This window comes from Cryptomeria japonica, chromosome 8 (genome assembly GCF_030272615.1).
Source record: "Cryptomeria japonica chromosome 8, Sugi_1.0, whole genome shotgun sequence".
NCBI lineage: Eukaryota > Viridiplantae > Streptophyta > Pinopsida > Cupressales > Cupressaceae > Cryptomeria > Cryptomeria japonica.
In genome coordinates this window covers 738552348-738570677 of record NC_081412.1, presented here as the reverse complement: position 1 = coordinate 738570677, position 18330 = coordinate 738552348, and the positions used below count along the sequence as shown (strand labels likewise).

The following is an 18330-nucleotide window of genomic DNA, read 5'->3' as shown; positions in this document are numbered from 1 at the left end:
TTTTTTAATTTTTTTTTATTTTATTTCTGTTTCTTTTATTTAATTTTATTTTTATTTTTTATTTTTTATTTTTTATTTTTTCAATTGTCGAGCTGCCTGCTCGCCTCCAGCCTCTGATGATATACTTTAAGTTTTGAGCCATTGACAACCTCCGAAATTTCTTGTCCGTTGAGGGTCCAGAGTTTGACGGACCCGTTTGCTACGACCTCTCGGACCCTGTAGGGGCCTAACCACTTGACCTTGAACTTGCCAGGCTTAATCTCGTTTCGTCCATTATATTTCAAGACTAACTGCCCCGGGGTGAACCTCGCCCGCCGAATGTGTTGGTCGTGCCAATGTTTCCTTCGTTGCTGGGCCACGTCTGTCACCCATTGTGCCATCAGCCTTCGTTCATCGAGTTTGTTTAGGGCATACAGGCGCTCCCTCAGGCTCTCCATATCGCCAAGTTTATTCTCAATAGCAATTCGGAGACTTGGCACCATGAACTCCATCGTTACTACCGCTTCCTGTCCGTACATTAATTGAAATGGTGTCTGGCCCGTCGTTACTTTGTAGGTGGTGCGGTATGCCCATAACACCGACAGTAGTCGCTCCTCCCAATCTTCCTTTTCTACCCCGCACGACTTATAGATGATCGAAACCAGAATCTTGTTGGTCGCCTCCGCTTGACCATTGGCCCTCGGATAATACGGACTGGACAAGGAGTGAAAAATTTTGAACTCCGTCGTAAGGAGTCTCACCACATGGTTCACAAAATGGCCTCCTCTGTCACTGGTTATCTGGAGCGGAATTCCATATCTCGTGATAATTTGTTCGTAAATAAATCTGGCTGTACTCACCGCGGTGTTATCGGGTAGGGCTTGTGCTTTGACCCATTTTGTCAAGTATTCCGTAGCTACCACAATGTATGTACATCGCCGCGGTCTGCTAACTTTTAAAGGCCCCACAAAATCAAGCCCCCAACGTTCGAATAACTCTTGTGCCGCTGAAGGGTTTAATGGCATGAAGTCTCGTTTTAGTGGTTTTCCGGCCCTCTGGCATGTATCACAGCTTCCGACCCATTCTCTGGTGTCGCTGTGTAGCGTCGGCCACCATAGTCCGGCTAACAGTACTTTCCTGGCCGTCGTGTCCGGCCCCATATGACCTCCTGCGGGTCCTTCGTGTGCTTCCTTCAAAATCCTCGGTATCTCTTCCTCCATCACGCATCGGCGGAGTACTTGATCTGTCCCCATTTTGTAAAGGAGTCCATTGATCAGTTGGAACGTTCGGCTCCTTAGGACCAATTTGCGTCGTTCCCCTGGTGGCATGTCCCGAGGGAACTGGGACGTCGATAGGTACTCGCCAATACGAGTGTACCAGGATGGTAAAACCGCAATCCGGAATAAGTGCGCATCCGAAAAATCATCATTCACCCCCTCCGCTCGTTCTCTCGACTTGATTCGTGATAGTTGGTCAGCGATCACATGGCTCTTCCCTGGCCGTACTATAATGTTGAATGTGAATTCTTGCAGTAATAACAGCCACCGACTCACCCGTCCTTGAATACTAGGTTTATTCACCAAGTACATCAAAGCTTGGTGGTCTACATAGAAGGTGAAGGGTGTCGCCAACAAATAATGTCGGAACTTCTGTACTGCGTAAACCATGCCGAGCGCTTCCCGTTCAGTTGTATTGTAATTCCTCTCAGCTTTCGAGAGTAGTCTACTGGCGAAGTAGACCGGGTGATCCAACCCATGATTCCCAACTTGTGCTAATGTTGCACCTATTGCATAGTTGAAGGTGTCGACGTGCACATGAAATTCTCTGTCCCAGTTTGGGTAGGCCAATATTGGTGCCGCCAACAGTCGTGATTTCAATTCCTCGAAGGATTCCGACTGCGCCGTTCCCCATACGTACGGTTCCCCTTTTCTCGTGAGGTTATCCAGGGGGTAAGATATCTGGGAGAAATTTTTTATAAACCTTCGGTAATATCCGATGTGTCCCAAAAAAGATTTTACCCCGGAGACATCCTGTGGGGGTTCCATCTCTACAATCACCCAAACTTTATCTGGGTCTGTTTTAAGTCCCGCTTTACACAGTATGTGTCCGAGTAGTCTACCCTGAGGTACCATGAATCTGCATTTCTTAGGGTTCAGTGCGAGTCGTGCCCTTCGACACCTGTCCATACATTCTCCGAGTGCCTTCAGATGCGTCTCCTCCCCACTGTAGATGGACCAATCATCCAGGAACGCCTTGAAGTTACCCACGGACATCTTATCAAAAATGTGGAGAATTATTCGTTGGAACGTTGCAGGAGCATTGCAGAGACCGAAGGGCATCCGGTTGTAAGCATATACTCCGTCCTCCACCACAAATGTCGTCTTCAGCGTATCTTCCTCCGCTATTGATATCTGATTATAGCCGGAAAATCCATCCATAAATGAATAGATTTCATGGCCGGCCACCTCTTCAAGAATAGAGTCCGTGAACGGTATGGGAAATGGATCTTTGATGGTAATTGCATTGAGTCGCCGGAAGTCGACACAAATCCGGATCTCGTTACCATCCTTTTTGAGAGATATTACGATGGGGGATACCCATTCGCTATTCTGCACCCTAAAGATAATCTTGGCCTCCAGCATTCGTTCAATCTCTTTTTGTACTTTTGCAGCATAGTTTTTATTCATCCTGTACGGTTGTTGCCGTACTGGTACTGCACCTGGTATCAACAGAATACAATGAACACATAACTCCAGTGGGACTCCCTTCAAATCCTTATAAGTCCATGCGAATACATCTTTGTACTCGGTGAAAATCTTGAATGCAGCCGTTTTCAGCACTGGGTTCCAGTCATCTCCTACCATAATGATTTTCTTATCCGTCTCCGTACCTAGATTCAAAGGTTTCACCGTCGATTCTTCATACTTCATGGCCTCCTTGTTTCTAAATTGATGTGCGGGTACGGTGTCCATTGTAGCTTCTCCTTCCTTATACTCCCCGTATTCTGGAGGATATTGATCTGGCTCCTCTCCTTCTCCTTCGACGCTTAATACGTTACAGGAGGGTGAGAACATCTCATAGTCCTCCTGCTGCCAATGGAACAATCCGTTTAGTGAATCTGTGTCATCCTCCGAACAGCAACCTCCGATTTTTAATATGCCTTCGGCATCTGGGTCTATCCCCTCTCTCCCTTCGTCTCGTGGGTCATTTTCCCTCTCGGATTCAGATCCCGAGGAAGAGGCAAGTTCCTCGCTCAACAACTGCGTTCGGAGATCAATAGTGAATTTCTTGCCTCCGCTCTCCATCGAGAGTGTATTTCGTTTCCAGTTGTGGTTTGCTTTCGCTGCCACCAACCATCCTCTTCCAAGTATGGCGTCATACCCTTTCTGTTTCAATGGAATGACCACGAAGTCGAGTACAAAAGGTTGTGCACCCACAGTGACTTGCTGTGCCATCAACATGCCGAGGGGTTTAATCCCGTGCTGGTCTGCACCTAGTAGATTAAATGTAGGTGGCCACAGAGTGGGCTTTCCTAGCTTTTTCCATGTGTCCTCCGGAAGGACATTTACTCCGGAACCGCCGTCTACTATAGTATCCGTCAGGATGGTGCCCAGGATACCCATCTCCACCACGGCTGGGTGTCGCCCATTGTTGACGGTAAGTACAACTGGATTTGTTGCCGAGTTTCCTAGTATGGGAGCGTCCATGTCTCTCGGTTTGGGTTTATCAACCTTTGTGCCCAACAACACTGTCCCCAATTGCGGTATGGTGTGTAGGAGGTCTTCCAGTTTCACAGGTACCTCCATTTGGAGCATCTGTCGTACAATGTTCCTCTCCGCGTCTGTGTAGTAGGGTCCAAATGACTCGTGTGTCTCTCCCTGTTGGGCTTTCATGGCCCTTTCTATTTCCTCCCTTGCCTCCGTCATTCTCTGCTTCTCCGTGCGGGGATGGGGGTATCGGGCTTCCTTTGCCTGCCCTCGGGTAAGAGCAAGGATGGCTTCTTTACCCCGTGTGTTGCCTTCGATATCAATCAGATTGGCCCCTACGCCAGACTTCGGACAATCGGCATCTTGGTCACCGGGGCCACACCACCGACATAGCTTTTGAGCGGTGTCATTGTTATTACACTCTCGTGCGTAATGACCCCATTGATTGCAAGCCCTACATTGAATCATCGGGCGTCCCTTCGCATCGTATTGGACCCTGTTTCTGGTGGAATTATTATTATTCCCCCGTCCGCCTCGTCGGTTTCCTCGGTAGCCTCCGGAAGATGCGTTATTGTTTGAATCCGATGTGGAGGGCTGCTCATGTGCAAAGAGCACTTGCTGGTTACGTGCCTTCAGATTGTATGGGCATTCCTTCGTAGAATGTCCCATGATCTGGCAGATGTCACAGAATGCCTTCTTGGGACAGGCACCCTTTGTGTGGCCGCTCTCCTTACAATCCGTGCACCACAGTTCATCATCCTTGCTTGTGGCCCCCTTCATTGTCTTAAACTCTTTTAACATCCGTTCCATATCCTTCTGAAGGGCCGTGACTTTCTTCTTCGGCTTCTCATCACTGCTACTCTCTTCTTCCGACGTATCATCTTCAGAGGATGACGAAGATCTATTCTTCTTCTTTTTGGCCGTCTTATTTTCACTTTCCAAGTCCATGGCCCGGTTGTATGCATCATCGTAGGATGTCGGAGGCACAATTTTCATCTTTCGTCGTAGCTTAGGGTTCAGACCCTCGACAAACCACCGCTTCTTTAAGCCATCAGCGGGTTGGCTTTCCATCTTTCCGACTAATTCCTTTAGCCGGCGGCCATATGCCCGTACGGTCTCCTTCTTTCCTTGCTTTGTTCCATAGATTTCCGAGACTATCTCATTATCATCTCGGAGAAGCCGAAATTCCTTCTCGAATGCTTTCTTCAATTCATCCCACGTAGTTACCCCGGTTTTATCCAAGTCTGAATACCAGTCAATAGCCACTCCTCTCAGTGTGGCGGGGAACTGCTTCATCCATTCATCCTGGTCAGTCACCCCGTTGGCTGTCCAGATGGTTTCGCAGGTACGGCAATGCCGTGCGGGATCATCTTTGCTATCCCCGTTGAATTTGGGCAACTTTTGTTTGGTCGCCATTGATGGGAGTCGTCCACTTGGAGGTGGTTGTGGCTGTGTCTGTCCTTCGGCGCTGCTCCCTCCGATGCCGCTGATGTCTCTTGTGGTGGTGACCAAAGGTATGGTGTTCTGCCTTGTACCTACCGTGCGGTTAGCTTCCCCTTCGCCGTCACCCGTGCCCGGCTCCCTTCGGTGATCCTCCCTTTGTGGCGTGAGAGATAAGTTTTTGAACCGATCTCGAGTCTCTTCAACTAGTTCTCTCCGTAACCTAGTTTCCTCCAGAAACTCTTCGAGGCTTCTCGCTCTACAGTAGTCTGGCGACGCGTAGAAATTCCCCTCGGCTTCTGCACCTTCCGTGACACCTCCTTGGTTCCCTTCGGGCAACCCTTCGGCAGGTCGTCCTTCGGCAAGTTGCCTCAGCCTCCGTCTACGTTCTACACATCGTTCCAGAATCAAAGCCTTCTGCGCAGCCTCCCACTCGTCGGTTTCTAATTTCTTATTTCTGTCTTTATTCAATAAATTGGGCATTAATTGTGGTACAATTTCATGTTTCACAACACATAAACCAAAACACAACACGTCTTTATTAATTCATTCTTTTGTATACAATCAACATAATTCTTCTGCTTCTAACATTGTTCTTTATTTCTCTCCCTTCACAATTTAAGGATTATTTGTCCTTCGTCGGTCTTCCCTACATCCGTCATCCTGGCGCTCATGAAATTCTCGTAAAATTTGCTGTCGTCGGTTCTCACGGTAGGTGTCTTCTTTGCGGTTTTGAAGAGCCAAAAATGCTTGAGCCAGAAGGTTAGGCAAATTGCTCATTAACCGATTCACCGGCGGGCTTCCACCAAGCGCGCTCCACACAGCATCCTCTGGAACAGCCTCAATGGTGGCTTCCCTCCGTACGTGTGTTTCGATGGCCGCTTGAAGGATGCAAGAGAAATCTTTTGTGAGTGCTCGTTCTCCTTCGAACAGTTCTTGGTGATCCTCGTCAGGGTTACTGCTCGTCCCCTTGGGCAATGGTTGTCCCATTATCCCTGTGCCATGTAGTATATTCCCGTCCCTCTCGAAATAATTTCGGCAGCGGCGCCAAATGTTTACCTCACTGGGTAAACAGGAAGAATACAGAAACTGAACAGCAATGCACAATGCAATTACAAAGGAAGTACCAGAATAAGCTTTCCATTAATGTCAAAAGATGTTCATATTATAATCTGTCGTCCACATTACATGTCCCCCAACACCTGGAGGTGGTACAATATATGACAGCCGAAGGGGTGCAACACAACCGTCGCGACTCCAACTACCTACCCGTCGGCTAACTGACTATCAATAATTAACATTACTAAACTATACATTTTTTCTGATAACAGTCACAAGGGGAACCTCCTCCCCATCAGCATATTCCACTTAGAGCCACTTATTCAACTAATAAGCCACAATCGAAGTCCAAGATCCAGCTCTTGGAATTCCAACTTAAGATGTCACTTTGGGGATTTGGACATTAGCCCCCCCTTTAAAGAAGTCGTCTTCTAGACGACGAAAACAAAATGGGGCTGGACAATGCAAAATTACTAAGTAGGAGGGTGAGAGGATGTTCCCGAACAATGGGGAGACATTGAAATGGATGTAGCCCCTGACGTGGAAAGACACTTGTGAAGTAGCTGCACTTTCTCTGTACGAAGTTGTAGATCACGCTCACGCTGTGCCACCAGCTCGCGTTCCTGTGACTTCTTGACCATGTGCAGAACTTCCTTTAAGTCCTTGTACTTTTCCACTTCCTGAGCCATGGGTTCTTGATGCGCCTCCAATTATGCCAACTTGACATCCTTCCTTGATAATACAGTTTGCTCTGCTCCAACTTCTTCAAAGTCATACGATGCTACAACTTAGAGGTGACGAGTTGTGCTTGTTGAGCAAGTTGCTCCTACACAAGTGCCATCTGGGCCACTAACTTCTCCCTCGTAGTCTCCCGAGCAGCCTCTACCTTTGCAAGTGCCTCAACCCTCACTGTCTCATCTTCTTCTAGGAAACGTGTGCTAGCTTCATCTGGAAGAAAACATCTCAAAAGCAAGCCTCCATGCCATGGAATGCAAATAATAAGCAACCATGCTTACCCATTGCCATGGGCCTTGCGAGATGCCATGCCTCTTGCATCTTAGGTGTCTCCATAGTAGGCCATCCACAGTATGTGAAACAATTGACAAACTCCCTCTCACACCTCTGCTGCATAAAACTCAAAATCTTCTTTGCCTCGTTGGCCACTAGGGACACATGCCCAACGTCAAACTGTCATGACATCTTTGCCACCTTGTGTGTCACCAAGGCAATGTCCTCTAGTTGAGCCAAGTATCTCTGCATTTTTCTCATAACATCATTGTTGGTCAGGCTTAGAAATCTGAATGGTGAGGTCTTGTGTCTCATCCTCACTGGAGCCCTTTGCATCCCCTTCTTTTGGTACCTTGGCCTTTGCGTTGACTGGCTGAGAAACAGTGGCAATCTCTGGTGTGGTATGGCCACTTGGCTCCTCCACCTGTACTGTCTCTATCGAGTCAATAACATGTACTGTATGCTCCATCTCACCTTGGACTCTCTGTTCACCTATCCCCACTTCATGCTCTTCCCCTGCAACTTCCAAGTGCACCATTTCTCCCTCTAGCTAAACTTGCAAGTCCTTTAGAAATCTGGGTGATGGTGGTGGAGGGGTGTCTGACGTCTCATCATGCTTTTTGAGCCAGTCATCAACCCCTACATCTAGTCCTCGTTGCTCATCCAGTGTGATTGTGGCATCCATGGCCATTGGCAACTCCAAGGTGGTGGCACTAGCAAGTGTGGTAACACTGGCACTCGCAGTACAACAATACTGGCATTGGCAAGTACGATAATGGAAACATTGCCAATGGCAAGTGTGGCAATGGCAACACTCACACTAGTAGGTGTGGTGGCAAGTGTGGCAATGGCAACACTCACACTAGTAGGTGTGGTGGCAAGTGTGGTGGTTAGGGCTGTTTTCCATTTTGCTACAACAATGACCACTAGCATATTAATCCTCAACGTGCTTGATGCTATGATGTGTGCTGTGGGTGAGAGCCTGGCATGTGCAAAGGTGATGACATTGCTCTCTGCAACTGTCTTAGGCAACTGTAGTGGCAAGGGACGCGGCGTTGGTAGTGGTCACACATGTATGGCTCCCTCCTATGCAAACTCTTCTTCTGCTGAACTTGTACATGCGCTATCGGAGGAAGTCTCTTTGCTGGACGAGACTGTAATGGCTGCTGTCTCCCCACTACTTGTCGAGTGACTATTGGTTGGTGGGTTAGGAGGTTGGCACTTCTTCGCCTACAACGTACCCGAGGGAGTCTCTTCCTTGGCTACCTGTGTACCAAGGCTCACCCAATGGAATGTCGTAGGCCACCTTGGCTCCATTTGTCATTTTGGCTGCAACTTTCCCCACTTGTCGGCTGGCACCTGCGTATAGATTGTGTTTAGGAATAGGGCGATAATGTGCTGCATCATGTAGAACACATTGTGTTGAAGGCTCAAGAACTCATGAATTTGGTTTGACAAGCCTCTTGCCTAGTGGTACGTTCTCCCTACATTGATGTTCAACATATACTTTACCATCCAGAGGGCTATATTAGATGCACAACTGACACCTATTAGGTGGCTTTTTAATAAATCCAATATGCACCTCCCCTCCGCATTGGCAAGGAAATGTTTCTTCAAACCCTTGTGTTCGTTGGAATTCCGTATGCTTTGCAATTCCTCTATTGTCAAATTCTGTCGGCATACCCTTCAAATGTACATTTCCTTCTTTTCTGCATCTATCTTCTTTGGTTTGCCCCGTAGAGTGTCCCATGGACAAGATGCTCATCACTTTGGTAAAATCTAAAGGTTGATACTGGATGGTAACCTCACAACCATTATAAGTGATGATTGACTCCCTTCTCATTCGACTTTAATGAACTACCATAGCCTTCAAGTAAGGCTTGAACTCCTTGGAATTAAAGAACAACAACTGCATAGCCTTGTCAATTGATGCTTTCCAGAGTGCCCCCTCTTCAGAATGTGATCGTCATCTTCAGTATTCACCCACCAGCTTTTGCATTCGCTTCCAGTCAAGTTTTCCCATGTGATGGAGTCAACTATAATTGGTTCATCATTCCTTTGTTTCCCACCTGCAATGTCGGGTTTGTGCTTTTTCCCTTTAGAACGAGTCACCATAACTGTAGCAACTGGTGACTTGGCTTTGTCTTTTTTGTTCTTATTACCTGTCGAGTCGTTATAATAATTGCTGCTTCTTGTTGCTGGACTAGGGTTGCCAACACTTGTTCACACCATGTGGTCTTTTGTTTCTTCCTTGTTTGGCCACTCAAGTTTGTTTATGCTGTACAGTTGTGATCCTCCTTGCCACAATTTGTATCTGTACGGACACGTCTCTTGCCTTTACGTACGATTGAGGTTTTCTTCCTTGGCTTTGAGCTTGCTATACGGCCTAGTCTTGTCCCTGCGTAGGTCGTGATGTAGTCCTCATGCAAATTGATGTTCCTCAGGTGTGTACGGCTTGATCTCTTTGGCGTACAGACTACCTTCCTCACCTGCCCGTTCACACGGATTATTTGTTCTTATGCTTGGCTTCTCCCTACGTACTGCCTGTACGATATACTCCTTATGTACGATGTTCTTCCCTCATATGGCTCCCTTGCGTACGACTTGGATGGCACTTCATCTCCTCCATATGGCTTACTTCTCTCCACTCCCTCATACGGTGTGTGGTCCTTTTCGTACAACTTTATTGCTTTGCTTATGTACGGCTTGCCAATCTTTTACTCGTATGGTGCAATGTTCTCATACAGCCAGGTATCCCTCTCTCTGTATGTGCTAGAAAGATTGTTTGTGGCGTATGGTCTTGCACCTGAATCCTTGCAGTATAGCTCCCCTTCAACTCATCCATACGTATACTTCGTGTGTACGACCTCTTTTTGCTACTTGTCTTTTCTACTTTTCTTCTTCTTGCCAGGTTTACTTGTGGGAAGAATGAGCTTTATAATGGGCTTTTTAATCAAATACTTTATTAAGTTGACAAAAAACAATTTCCTTTTCTTCATATCACTCACCTTGCTTAATGTTAACCTTTGAACACTTTTAATTTTTTCCCTTTGTTTTACATTATCCTTCCTATCCATATATTTCATTTTTAATTCCAAGCTCTTTTGTACTGCCAGCATTTTAAAATTTTTTTTAATAGCCAATTTCCTTCCCCCTACTCTTTTCATCCTTAACCTTTTAATCTTCAGCACTTTATAAAAAATCTTACCTTTCAATTTTGGGCAACTTCGGCTTACCTCCCTTGTTACTTCGCTTTTCTTGTTTTTTGTCATTTTTCTTTTTAATTTTTTCATCCTTGTCACTCCATAATAATTTTTCTGCCTAGATTTTTTAACCTTGCCAATTTTGTTTTTCTCCTCTTCAGCCTTTTCCTTTTGGGCTCTATGTCGCCTTCATCATCTGCTTTTCTCTTCATCTCCCCAGGCTCATCTCGAGGTCTCATTTTGATCGTAGAGTTATACCACAACCAATAGGTGAATGGCAGACGCTTATAGCATTCTTGCTTACAACATGTGGCCACATACTCTAAATCGAAAATTTTATCCAACAAGGGTGCCGGTCCAATACCTTTATAGCGCCTGTTGATGTATTGTTGGTTGAAAATTTTGTACACTTGGGGAAATATACAAAATTGTGATTTCAACCACAGCACACGAGTAAAAACTCTCCTAATTAAGGGAAGACTCCCCCTATTTAACTACAACTTTGAAAATAAAATAGGATGGGACAGCAATCTTTCTTCTTTTTTCAAGAAAGCCAATATCCTTTTCTCTTCACAGAAAATGATAGCGATTGAATATGAACAACAGTAACCACTTTAAAATGAAATGAGAGAAAGGAAATGAAGTTTCCTGAAAGCTCGAAGACTTCCGTCACTTCCTTTGGGACGGGACAGCAATATCAAGCTCAAAGACTTGATTATGTGAAGTTCTATATACCCTTTGCTATACTAAATTTTACAACGAATAAAAGATAACAGCTCAAAGACTGGAATAATCTATTCTTTCAACACAAAGACAAGAACTAATGCAAGCTCAAAACTTGCTGCTATTTCTTATCAAAGAGTAATTTTTCCTCAAGAATAGACGCAAGCTCAAAGACTTGTTGCTTCTTCTAGAGATTTTCCTATTTTAATTAATCTTCTCTACTTGCAGCTCAAAGACTTCAAATCAGATTGGACTAAGCTCCTTTAGAAATACTTTGCATAGAAGAAATAAAAAGATTCGAACTCAAACATGTAGCTCAAAGACTCAAAACTTGAGTGATCCTTTTTTATTATTCTTCAAAACCTTCAACTCACATACATAAGCTCAAAGACTTCTTGCTGTAAATTTGGCAGAGTTTTTGCTTGCTTTCCCAAAAGATAAAAATTACACAAGACCCCTGTTTTTATAGAAGAGGAGCCTTGAGAAAAAGGTGGGAGGATCCTAACTAACTTGAGAGATTCTCTCAACCACCAAGACTCATTCAATAACTAACTGAGACTTCATTAGCTAACTAAGAGTTATTTCAACTAATTAAGACTTATTCCAACTACAGTCCTAATCGGACACAACTTGTAGTTGCCTTACATGTAATTACAAAAGTGCAAGTAATGTGTAACTTGCTTTTTACAAAAAATACTTTTACATGTAACTTGTCAAAACAAAATTACAACTAAAGATTACAAAAGAGGAAAATTCAACTAAGTGTTGAAAAACACTTAAGTTGCATTTTGTGAAGAGACAAATTCTTGAAATTTCTGGATGCTCGTTTGTATTTCCTCGGGATTCGGTTCATGGGTGTTCTTGGCAACAACCATGGTCTTCACAATAGTGTCGTGATAGCGGAGGAGCGCAGAAAGGTTTTTATCTAGGATAGACTGGATTTCATGCAGAAAGGTTTGGTGTTTCATCAATGTCTGAATTGAAGCAGCCGTGAATTGTTCGCTCCTCCATTCATTATGAATCCTCATTTGTAAATCAGCAAGAATTTCTTCTTCTGGAATCAGCTCTCCATCCCGACTTACTATGTTGTAAGAGGCCCTTCCACAATGTGAGACAATATCTCGGAAAACTTCACCCCGGAATATCTTTGCATCACCGATCTCCTTAATGAGGGATTTAAGAACAAGGGTCTTGTTTTCTAGGAGTTCTTCAAATTCCAAGTATATCACCCTGGAAGAGATGATGGCGTGCTCCTGTAGAACACTCAGCTGTTGTTGGGGCATGGTACGCCAGATTGTTAAACTTTCTTCAACACTTTCCAGATTCTTTTTGAAAGTATTAGAAGTCTGATCCAATTTCTCCTCAACAGTCTCCAACTTAGACATCATCTGAAAAATGTCTTTCATTACTTGTGCACATAGATCATGAAGTTGATCAACCCAGGAATCTAGTGCTTGTACCTTCTGAACAACCCTTTCCGCTCCACGAATTGATTCTTGGGAACCAGAAGAACCTATGGAGTTACTCCCTTCAGCAGTAGGTTTTGTAATTTTATGAATGGCTGCCATAAGCTGTCGGTTTTCCTCTTCTAGCTTGTCTTTCTTTGCTAGAAGATCATCACACCTTTGCACCAATGAAGCAACAGAAAACTGAGCATCATGTTTAATGACTTCATGCGTCTGTTTTCCCAACTCTATCCTTGTAACCTTATAATCGGCAGCTGACATTTCTTCAAGTGGCTTATCTGCAATAGGTTCCACAACTTCAGCTACCTTCATCTTGTTGCTGTCAACAGTTACTCTGGAGATAGTCTTGGCTTTCTTAGCAACTTTGGATCTGGACTGTTTCAGGTGCTGATAATCAAAGGCATTAGGTGAGATTTCTTGCTTCTTCCTTTTTGGGGTAAAAGAACTAAGCCATGGAGGCAAAGTCATCAACTCCCCTCCAGTAGTAGCCGTAGGCAAAGGAGAAGCAGTTTCTGTTTGAATCACCGTGGTCATCCTGGGAGGAATATCTGTTTGGACAACGACCATGATTTGTTCAGTTACCAATGGGCATGAAGGTTGCCTCATGAATTCTTCAAAACCAGAAGTGGAAGTATCAATTTCTGATAACTGGAGGCAAGTAGGAATATTCTCAGGAACTTTCAACACACTCTCTTTTTGATGATCAGGAGATGGCTCGTATGCTGTAATGGGAATTGCATTCTGAGGAGACTCATCCACAATCAAATCAAGAGGAGAAAGAGGCGTCTCAATGGAAACTGGTGGGATGATCTCATGAGGCGAGTCTGAAACTGGAGACTTAGGAGCATCATTAGATTGCTGCCCCTCTTCTGGATTATCCAGATCGATCACCTGAACATGGAATCGTGATTTTTCCTTACCACGAACTGTCGTCTCCTCAAGAGGAAGCACTACTGCACGACTGACTCGCAACTTGATCCTTGTGCCCGAAGATGATGCACCCTCCTTGTTGTCAACCTAAATCTTAGACTTACATCCAAGAGGCCTCGTAGAATCATCTTCTTTACCGACCTTGATTTTTATAAGTCTAACAACATTACTTTTCAGCCATGCGTTGGTGTTGGCCAAGATAGGCTGAAATCTGTCAAGAATGGATATGCACTCTTTGTGCGACCATTGGATCAAAGGAAGTGGAGCTTCTTCAACCCTCTGTGAAATGTATTTAGGATCAAGTATATGCCCGTCATCAATCATCCCTTGTGGGATATCCGCCAAGCTCAAATCAACAATTTGCTCAACAGTGAGCTTGCAGTAATCCATCTTCAGAACTTCGGCTTCCGTGCGGAGATCTACCCAGATGTCTTCAATGCGATGTACATGCACAAAGGATTTCTTGATCTTCTCTTTCATACCCCTATAATCAAAATCAGCTCTAGGTTTAAACCTTTTGAGCTTGATTTCTTGCAATTCAGTCTCCATGGCCTTAGCCTTCACAGATGTGACAAGGGAATACCAACCAATTTTCAATGGGTTTGTGGTAGAGATCCTGTAATGTCCCCTTCTCACTGATGTTCTTTCAGAGGTCCATTAGCCTATTCCTGAGACCCGTAGGCTAGGTGGAATGAGTAATCAGGGTCTAGCATCGATGAAACGAAGACTTACTATTTTTAGTAAGTCAGGGGATGACCGTTCTGGTGCCATTGTCCGACCTAACACTCCTTGCTTTGTCTCTGGACGCGATGATCATATTTTTCTGAGCATTAATTCTTGACTTACTATTTTTAGTAAGTGGCTGGGTGGCACATTTCTATTTTTGGCAGTAGTCAGGGGTTTGAATTCTGCAGCAGTTTGTGGTCGTCTGGGTTCAGTTTCATCTTGGAGGTGATAATAATCAGTGCGGGAGATATTTGCAACATAATTAAATATTATTTCCTTTCCTAAGGTTAATATTTAATTAATCTATTTATTGGATGCTGGTTTATTAAATTCGGGATTAATGCCTGTTTAATCCTAAGTTGGGCGAAATTCAATTATTTTATGGGATATTATTTCACTATTACATCGCCATTTTTGTGCCTAAGTGTCCAACGTGGGTCCTCCCCTCTCTTGGGCATGACTTTTGACTTAGGGAGTTGGGCGCTACTCTTGGGTCCACATGAAAGTGGAATGAAATTCAAATGCAAGCGTGGAATTTGGAGGGATGTCATTTGGATTTGAAGAATGAAGTTATAAATATGAGGCTTGGGTTCCCATTTGCACCATCTTGAAAATCTGTAATGTTATGTTGCCGGATTGGCGACAGAACTTGAGGCTTCGGAGTGCATCTCCCTAGTGCTACCCGGTTTCGTACTTGAAATACAGTACCTAGCTGTGCCTTGTATTCTCCTATCGCTTTCAGAGCTTTGCCATAGACATCTTGGTGTTGCAACGATTCTGGACTTGCTGGTTTTGCCTGTGGCTGAAACACATTTTTGCTCACATCTCTCTGTTGGAGCGTCTGATAGTTATGGGTATTATTCCTATCTTCCTTCCCAGCACTGGCAAATAAGTTTGTAAGTTTTTAGCCCATTTGTTTGAGTATTGATTTAATTATGCAAAATCGAAATTCCTAGTCTAGGCGTGGGTTTTTTGGGTTGCATTGGGATGCGTGCAAAATAAAAAGAGGGTTGTTTGGGGTGTGGCTGTGATTGGTTGTCATTGTATTGGATGTATGGTGGGATTGGGCTTGATTTGAGTCAATTCGGGTAAGAATTGAGTGAGTTATGAGTATTTTCATGTTTTCATGGGCTGCTGGAACTGTACTTTCAGCCTGCAGAGCAGTGTAACAGAAAATTACAGTATTGTGTAGAAATCTGCAGTTAATCTTCTCATCTCATCTCCTTATTGTAAGGATTGTTTCAGTAGTACTGAGCATCCCATTCTATCTGCTTATTTTGTACTTCCCACTGCATAAGTGGAAGAGGCTGGCTTGCCGCCTTCTCAGTTTTGTAATTCAGTTTTCTTTGATAAATAGTCCTCCCGCTGAAATATGCGGTAGAGTGATGTTTTAATGTAATGTCCTCCCGCTGAATAAGTGGTCGAGTGATAAAGTTCAATGTTTTGGTCCTCCCGCTGAAATATGCGGTAGAGTGATTGTTAATGTAATGTCCTCCCGCTGAAATACGCGGTAGAGTGATTGAACTTCTATTTCTTGTAATAGTTCCCTTGGTCGGTTTACCGCCAAGAAGTTTAGTTTCTATCCTGCTGGATAAGCAGAAGGGGATGGCTTGCCGCCCATGCAGTTGTAATGTTCAGTTTGTTTATTGATGCTGACGATCCTCGAAACACCGTATGCTCTCACCCTCCCAGTCTGGGCTCTCGGTGAACAAAAGGTGTAAGGGTTCCCTTTAGTTGTTTTGCTTATTACTCTAACCTTAACGGGTAATTGTTGTGGATGAATTGCTATTGGCCTGAAAAAACAAAAAAAAAATTAGTGGGATATTACAGTGGTATCAGAGCTGGTTTTCCTGCCAGCCTGTGAGAGTCAGTGGGTTCAGAAGTCTCCATGAGTGACAGAGACGTCAGACACTACAACAGAGAACAGAAGAGACAGCAGTTTCAGGTTCCTATAGTGCCCGAAGAGGACACATTTTCAGAAGTACTGAGGAACAGAGGGAAGAATTTAGATACCTCAGATTCAGTGGATTCAATGGCAGATAAGACTGCAGAAACAAATGAGGCACCCGACAAGAAGGCAGAGAGGCAATTCAATGCCATGATGGACATGATGTCATTACTGCTGTCAAAGCTCAACCAGAACGTTGTTGGGACCCCTAATCAGCCCAACAATGGACCGGAAGCCAGCACTTCTAACATTCCTGTAAGCAATGGGAATGGGAGCAATAACGGGAGTAACAATGGAGGTTCAGCCCCAAGGCCTTTACAACCTGTCTTTTTGCCCAAAGAAGTACAACAAGCTGAAACAGAGATACCCACAGCTGATGAGATAAGGAATAGCTACATGGAGTATGCTTCCCTTCCTAGTGAGATCCGAGATATCCTAACTCTGGATCAATTCATGAATCAGAAAATGAAAAGAGGACGGAGGAATGACTACAAGTCTGCTGCCCCAAGAGATTTCCAGCAAGCTCTTGGAAGAGTGACCTTAGCACACTTTGATGGGAGCGCTAAGGGTACTGCTAGAGCATGGGTACAAGTGGCCACCAAATGCATCTTAAATGGCATCATTAAATAGCTCGAAACTCCTCCCAAACTCCATGCCTAGGTGAGAGAGGTCAAATCGATTTAGGAGATTGCAGCTTGTTGGAGGTTTGATCAACCAAAATGTGGCATTAAAGAAAAACGTGATTGCTGATTTAGTGCGAAAAACCAGTCAATACAACCCCCAAATGGCGTGACAAGTGGTTCCAAATGCATAATAGTAGGGTAGAAACCAAAACGCCTCTCCTTCCTTGAAGATCTCCACAAAAATCGATTGAAATTTTCAACAAATTTGCTTCCAACTGAAAATCGGGTTTTTTGGAGAGAAGAACAAGTTCGATTTTACCCTTGCATGTGAAAATCGGGTTTTTAGATGACAAATACAAGTTTTATTTTCACTTTTTCACTTACAAAGCCAAAATCGGGTTCTTTTAGACAAATAGCAAGTTTTATTTTCACTTTTTCACTTACAAAGCAAATTCGGGTTTTTTGAACCAAATAGCAAGTTTTAAAAATGTCAAAAATGCACTTTATGCATAAAATCGGGTTTTTTGGAGAGATGCAAGTTTTAATTACTTGTAAAAGAGAAATAAAATCCCGACAACAAGTTAGAAATGCTTGCACATATGTAATGGGCATTTAAAATCCCTATTACATGTAAAAACCATTAAAGTAGGGGTTTTAAGACCAAACTGCAAGTTTACTTGTAATTGAGCGAAAAAATCCCTATTTTAACTAAACGAGACCAAAAAACAATTAAAAATAACAAAAATCAAGAAAGGGAAATTTAAAACAAATTGCAAGTAACATCTTTTAATAAAAGTGCACATGTAATAAGTTAAAAATCCCCCTACAACAACCAAAACAATGAATATCATTAAAACTTGCAGTTTGAAGAAAATTCTCCACCTGCAGTCGCGATTTTAAAACCCGAATTTGAAGGAAAGACATAGCAAACGAACCCAGAATTCGACGAAATTCGAAACACAGTTCGAGGATGGACTAAGGATTAAGCTAGTCCAAGGATTAGTTGAAACTCTGCCTCGGGAAGCGTGCCACAGTAATTTTTTTCACAAAAATTTCATGTACTGGTCCTTCATTTTTGGAAACAAAAATGAGGACAACATGTATTGACCTCTGTATGTTGGTACCATGTTACCTCTTCTCCATTGACTTGTGGTGGCCCGGCTGGGTTGGGGATAACTCACCATAGCGAGTTGGATGTAGGTACCGTATCACCAGAATGCATTTTTGTGACAAAGCAATCTTTTGTTTTGATTACAACCTTTAGATGCGGCTCAATAGTCTCTCCATATTCTGCCATGTCAATTTCTTCTTCAAAGTACTTCGTTGGTTGTTCTTCCTTCACCACCTGTTCCTCCTTTCTTTTCTTCTTGACTTCCTCATCGATATCATAGGCCAAATATCCTTGGCATGTTCCCTCATATGGTGCCCTTGGTTTCTAGTATCCACCGAGACACGCCCATAATGCAAGTGTGCCAAAATAGGTGTTTGTCAGGTTTTTATGTATGCCATCATTGATGA

The 18330-nt window shown here is 43.9% G+C and overlaps 1 protein-coding gene across 1 annotated transcript in view; it reads left to right on the top strand.

The window, feature by feature from the left end:
- The window catches only part of LOC131061454 (DNA mismatch repair protein MSH3), a 103490-nt gene that overhangs the window by 37973 nt on the left and 47187 nt on the right, over window positions 1-18330 (top strand). The gene's annotated exons all lie outside the window — the stretch shown is intronic.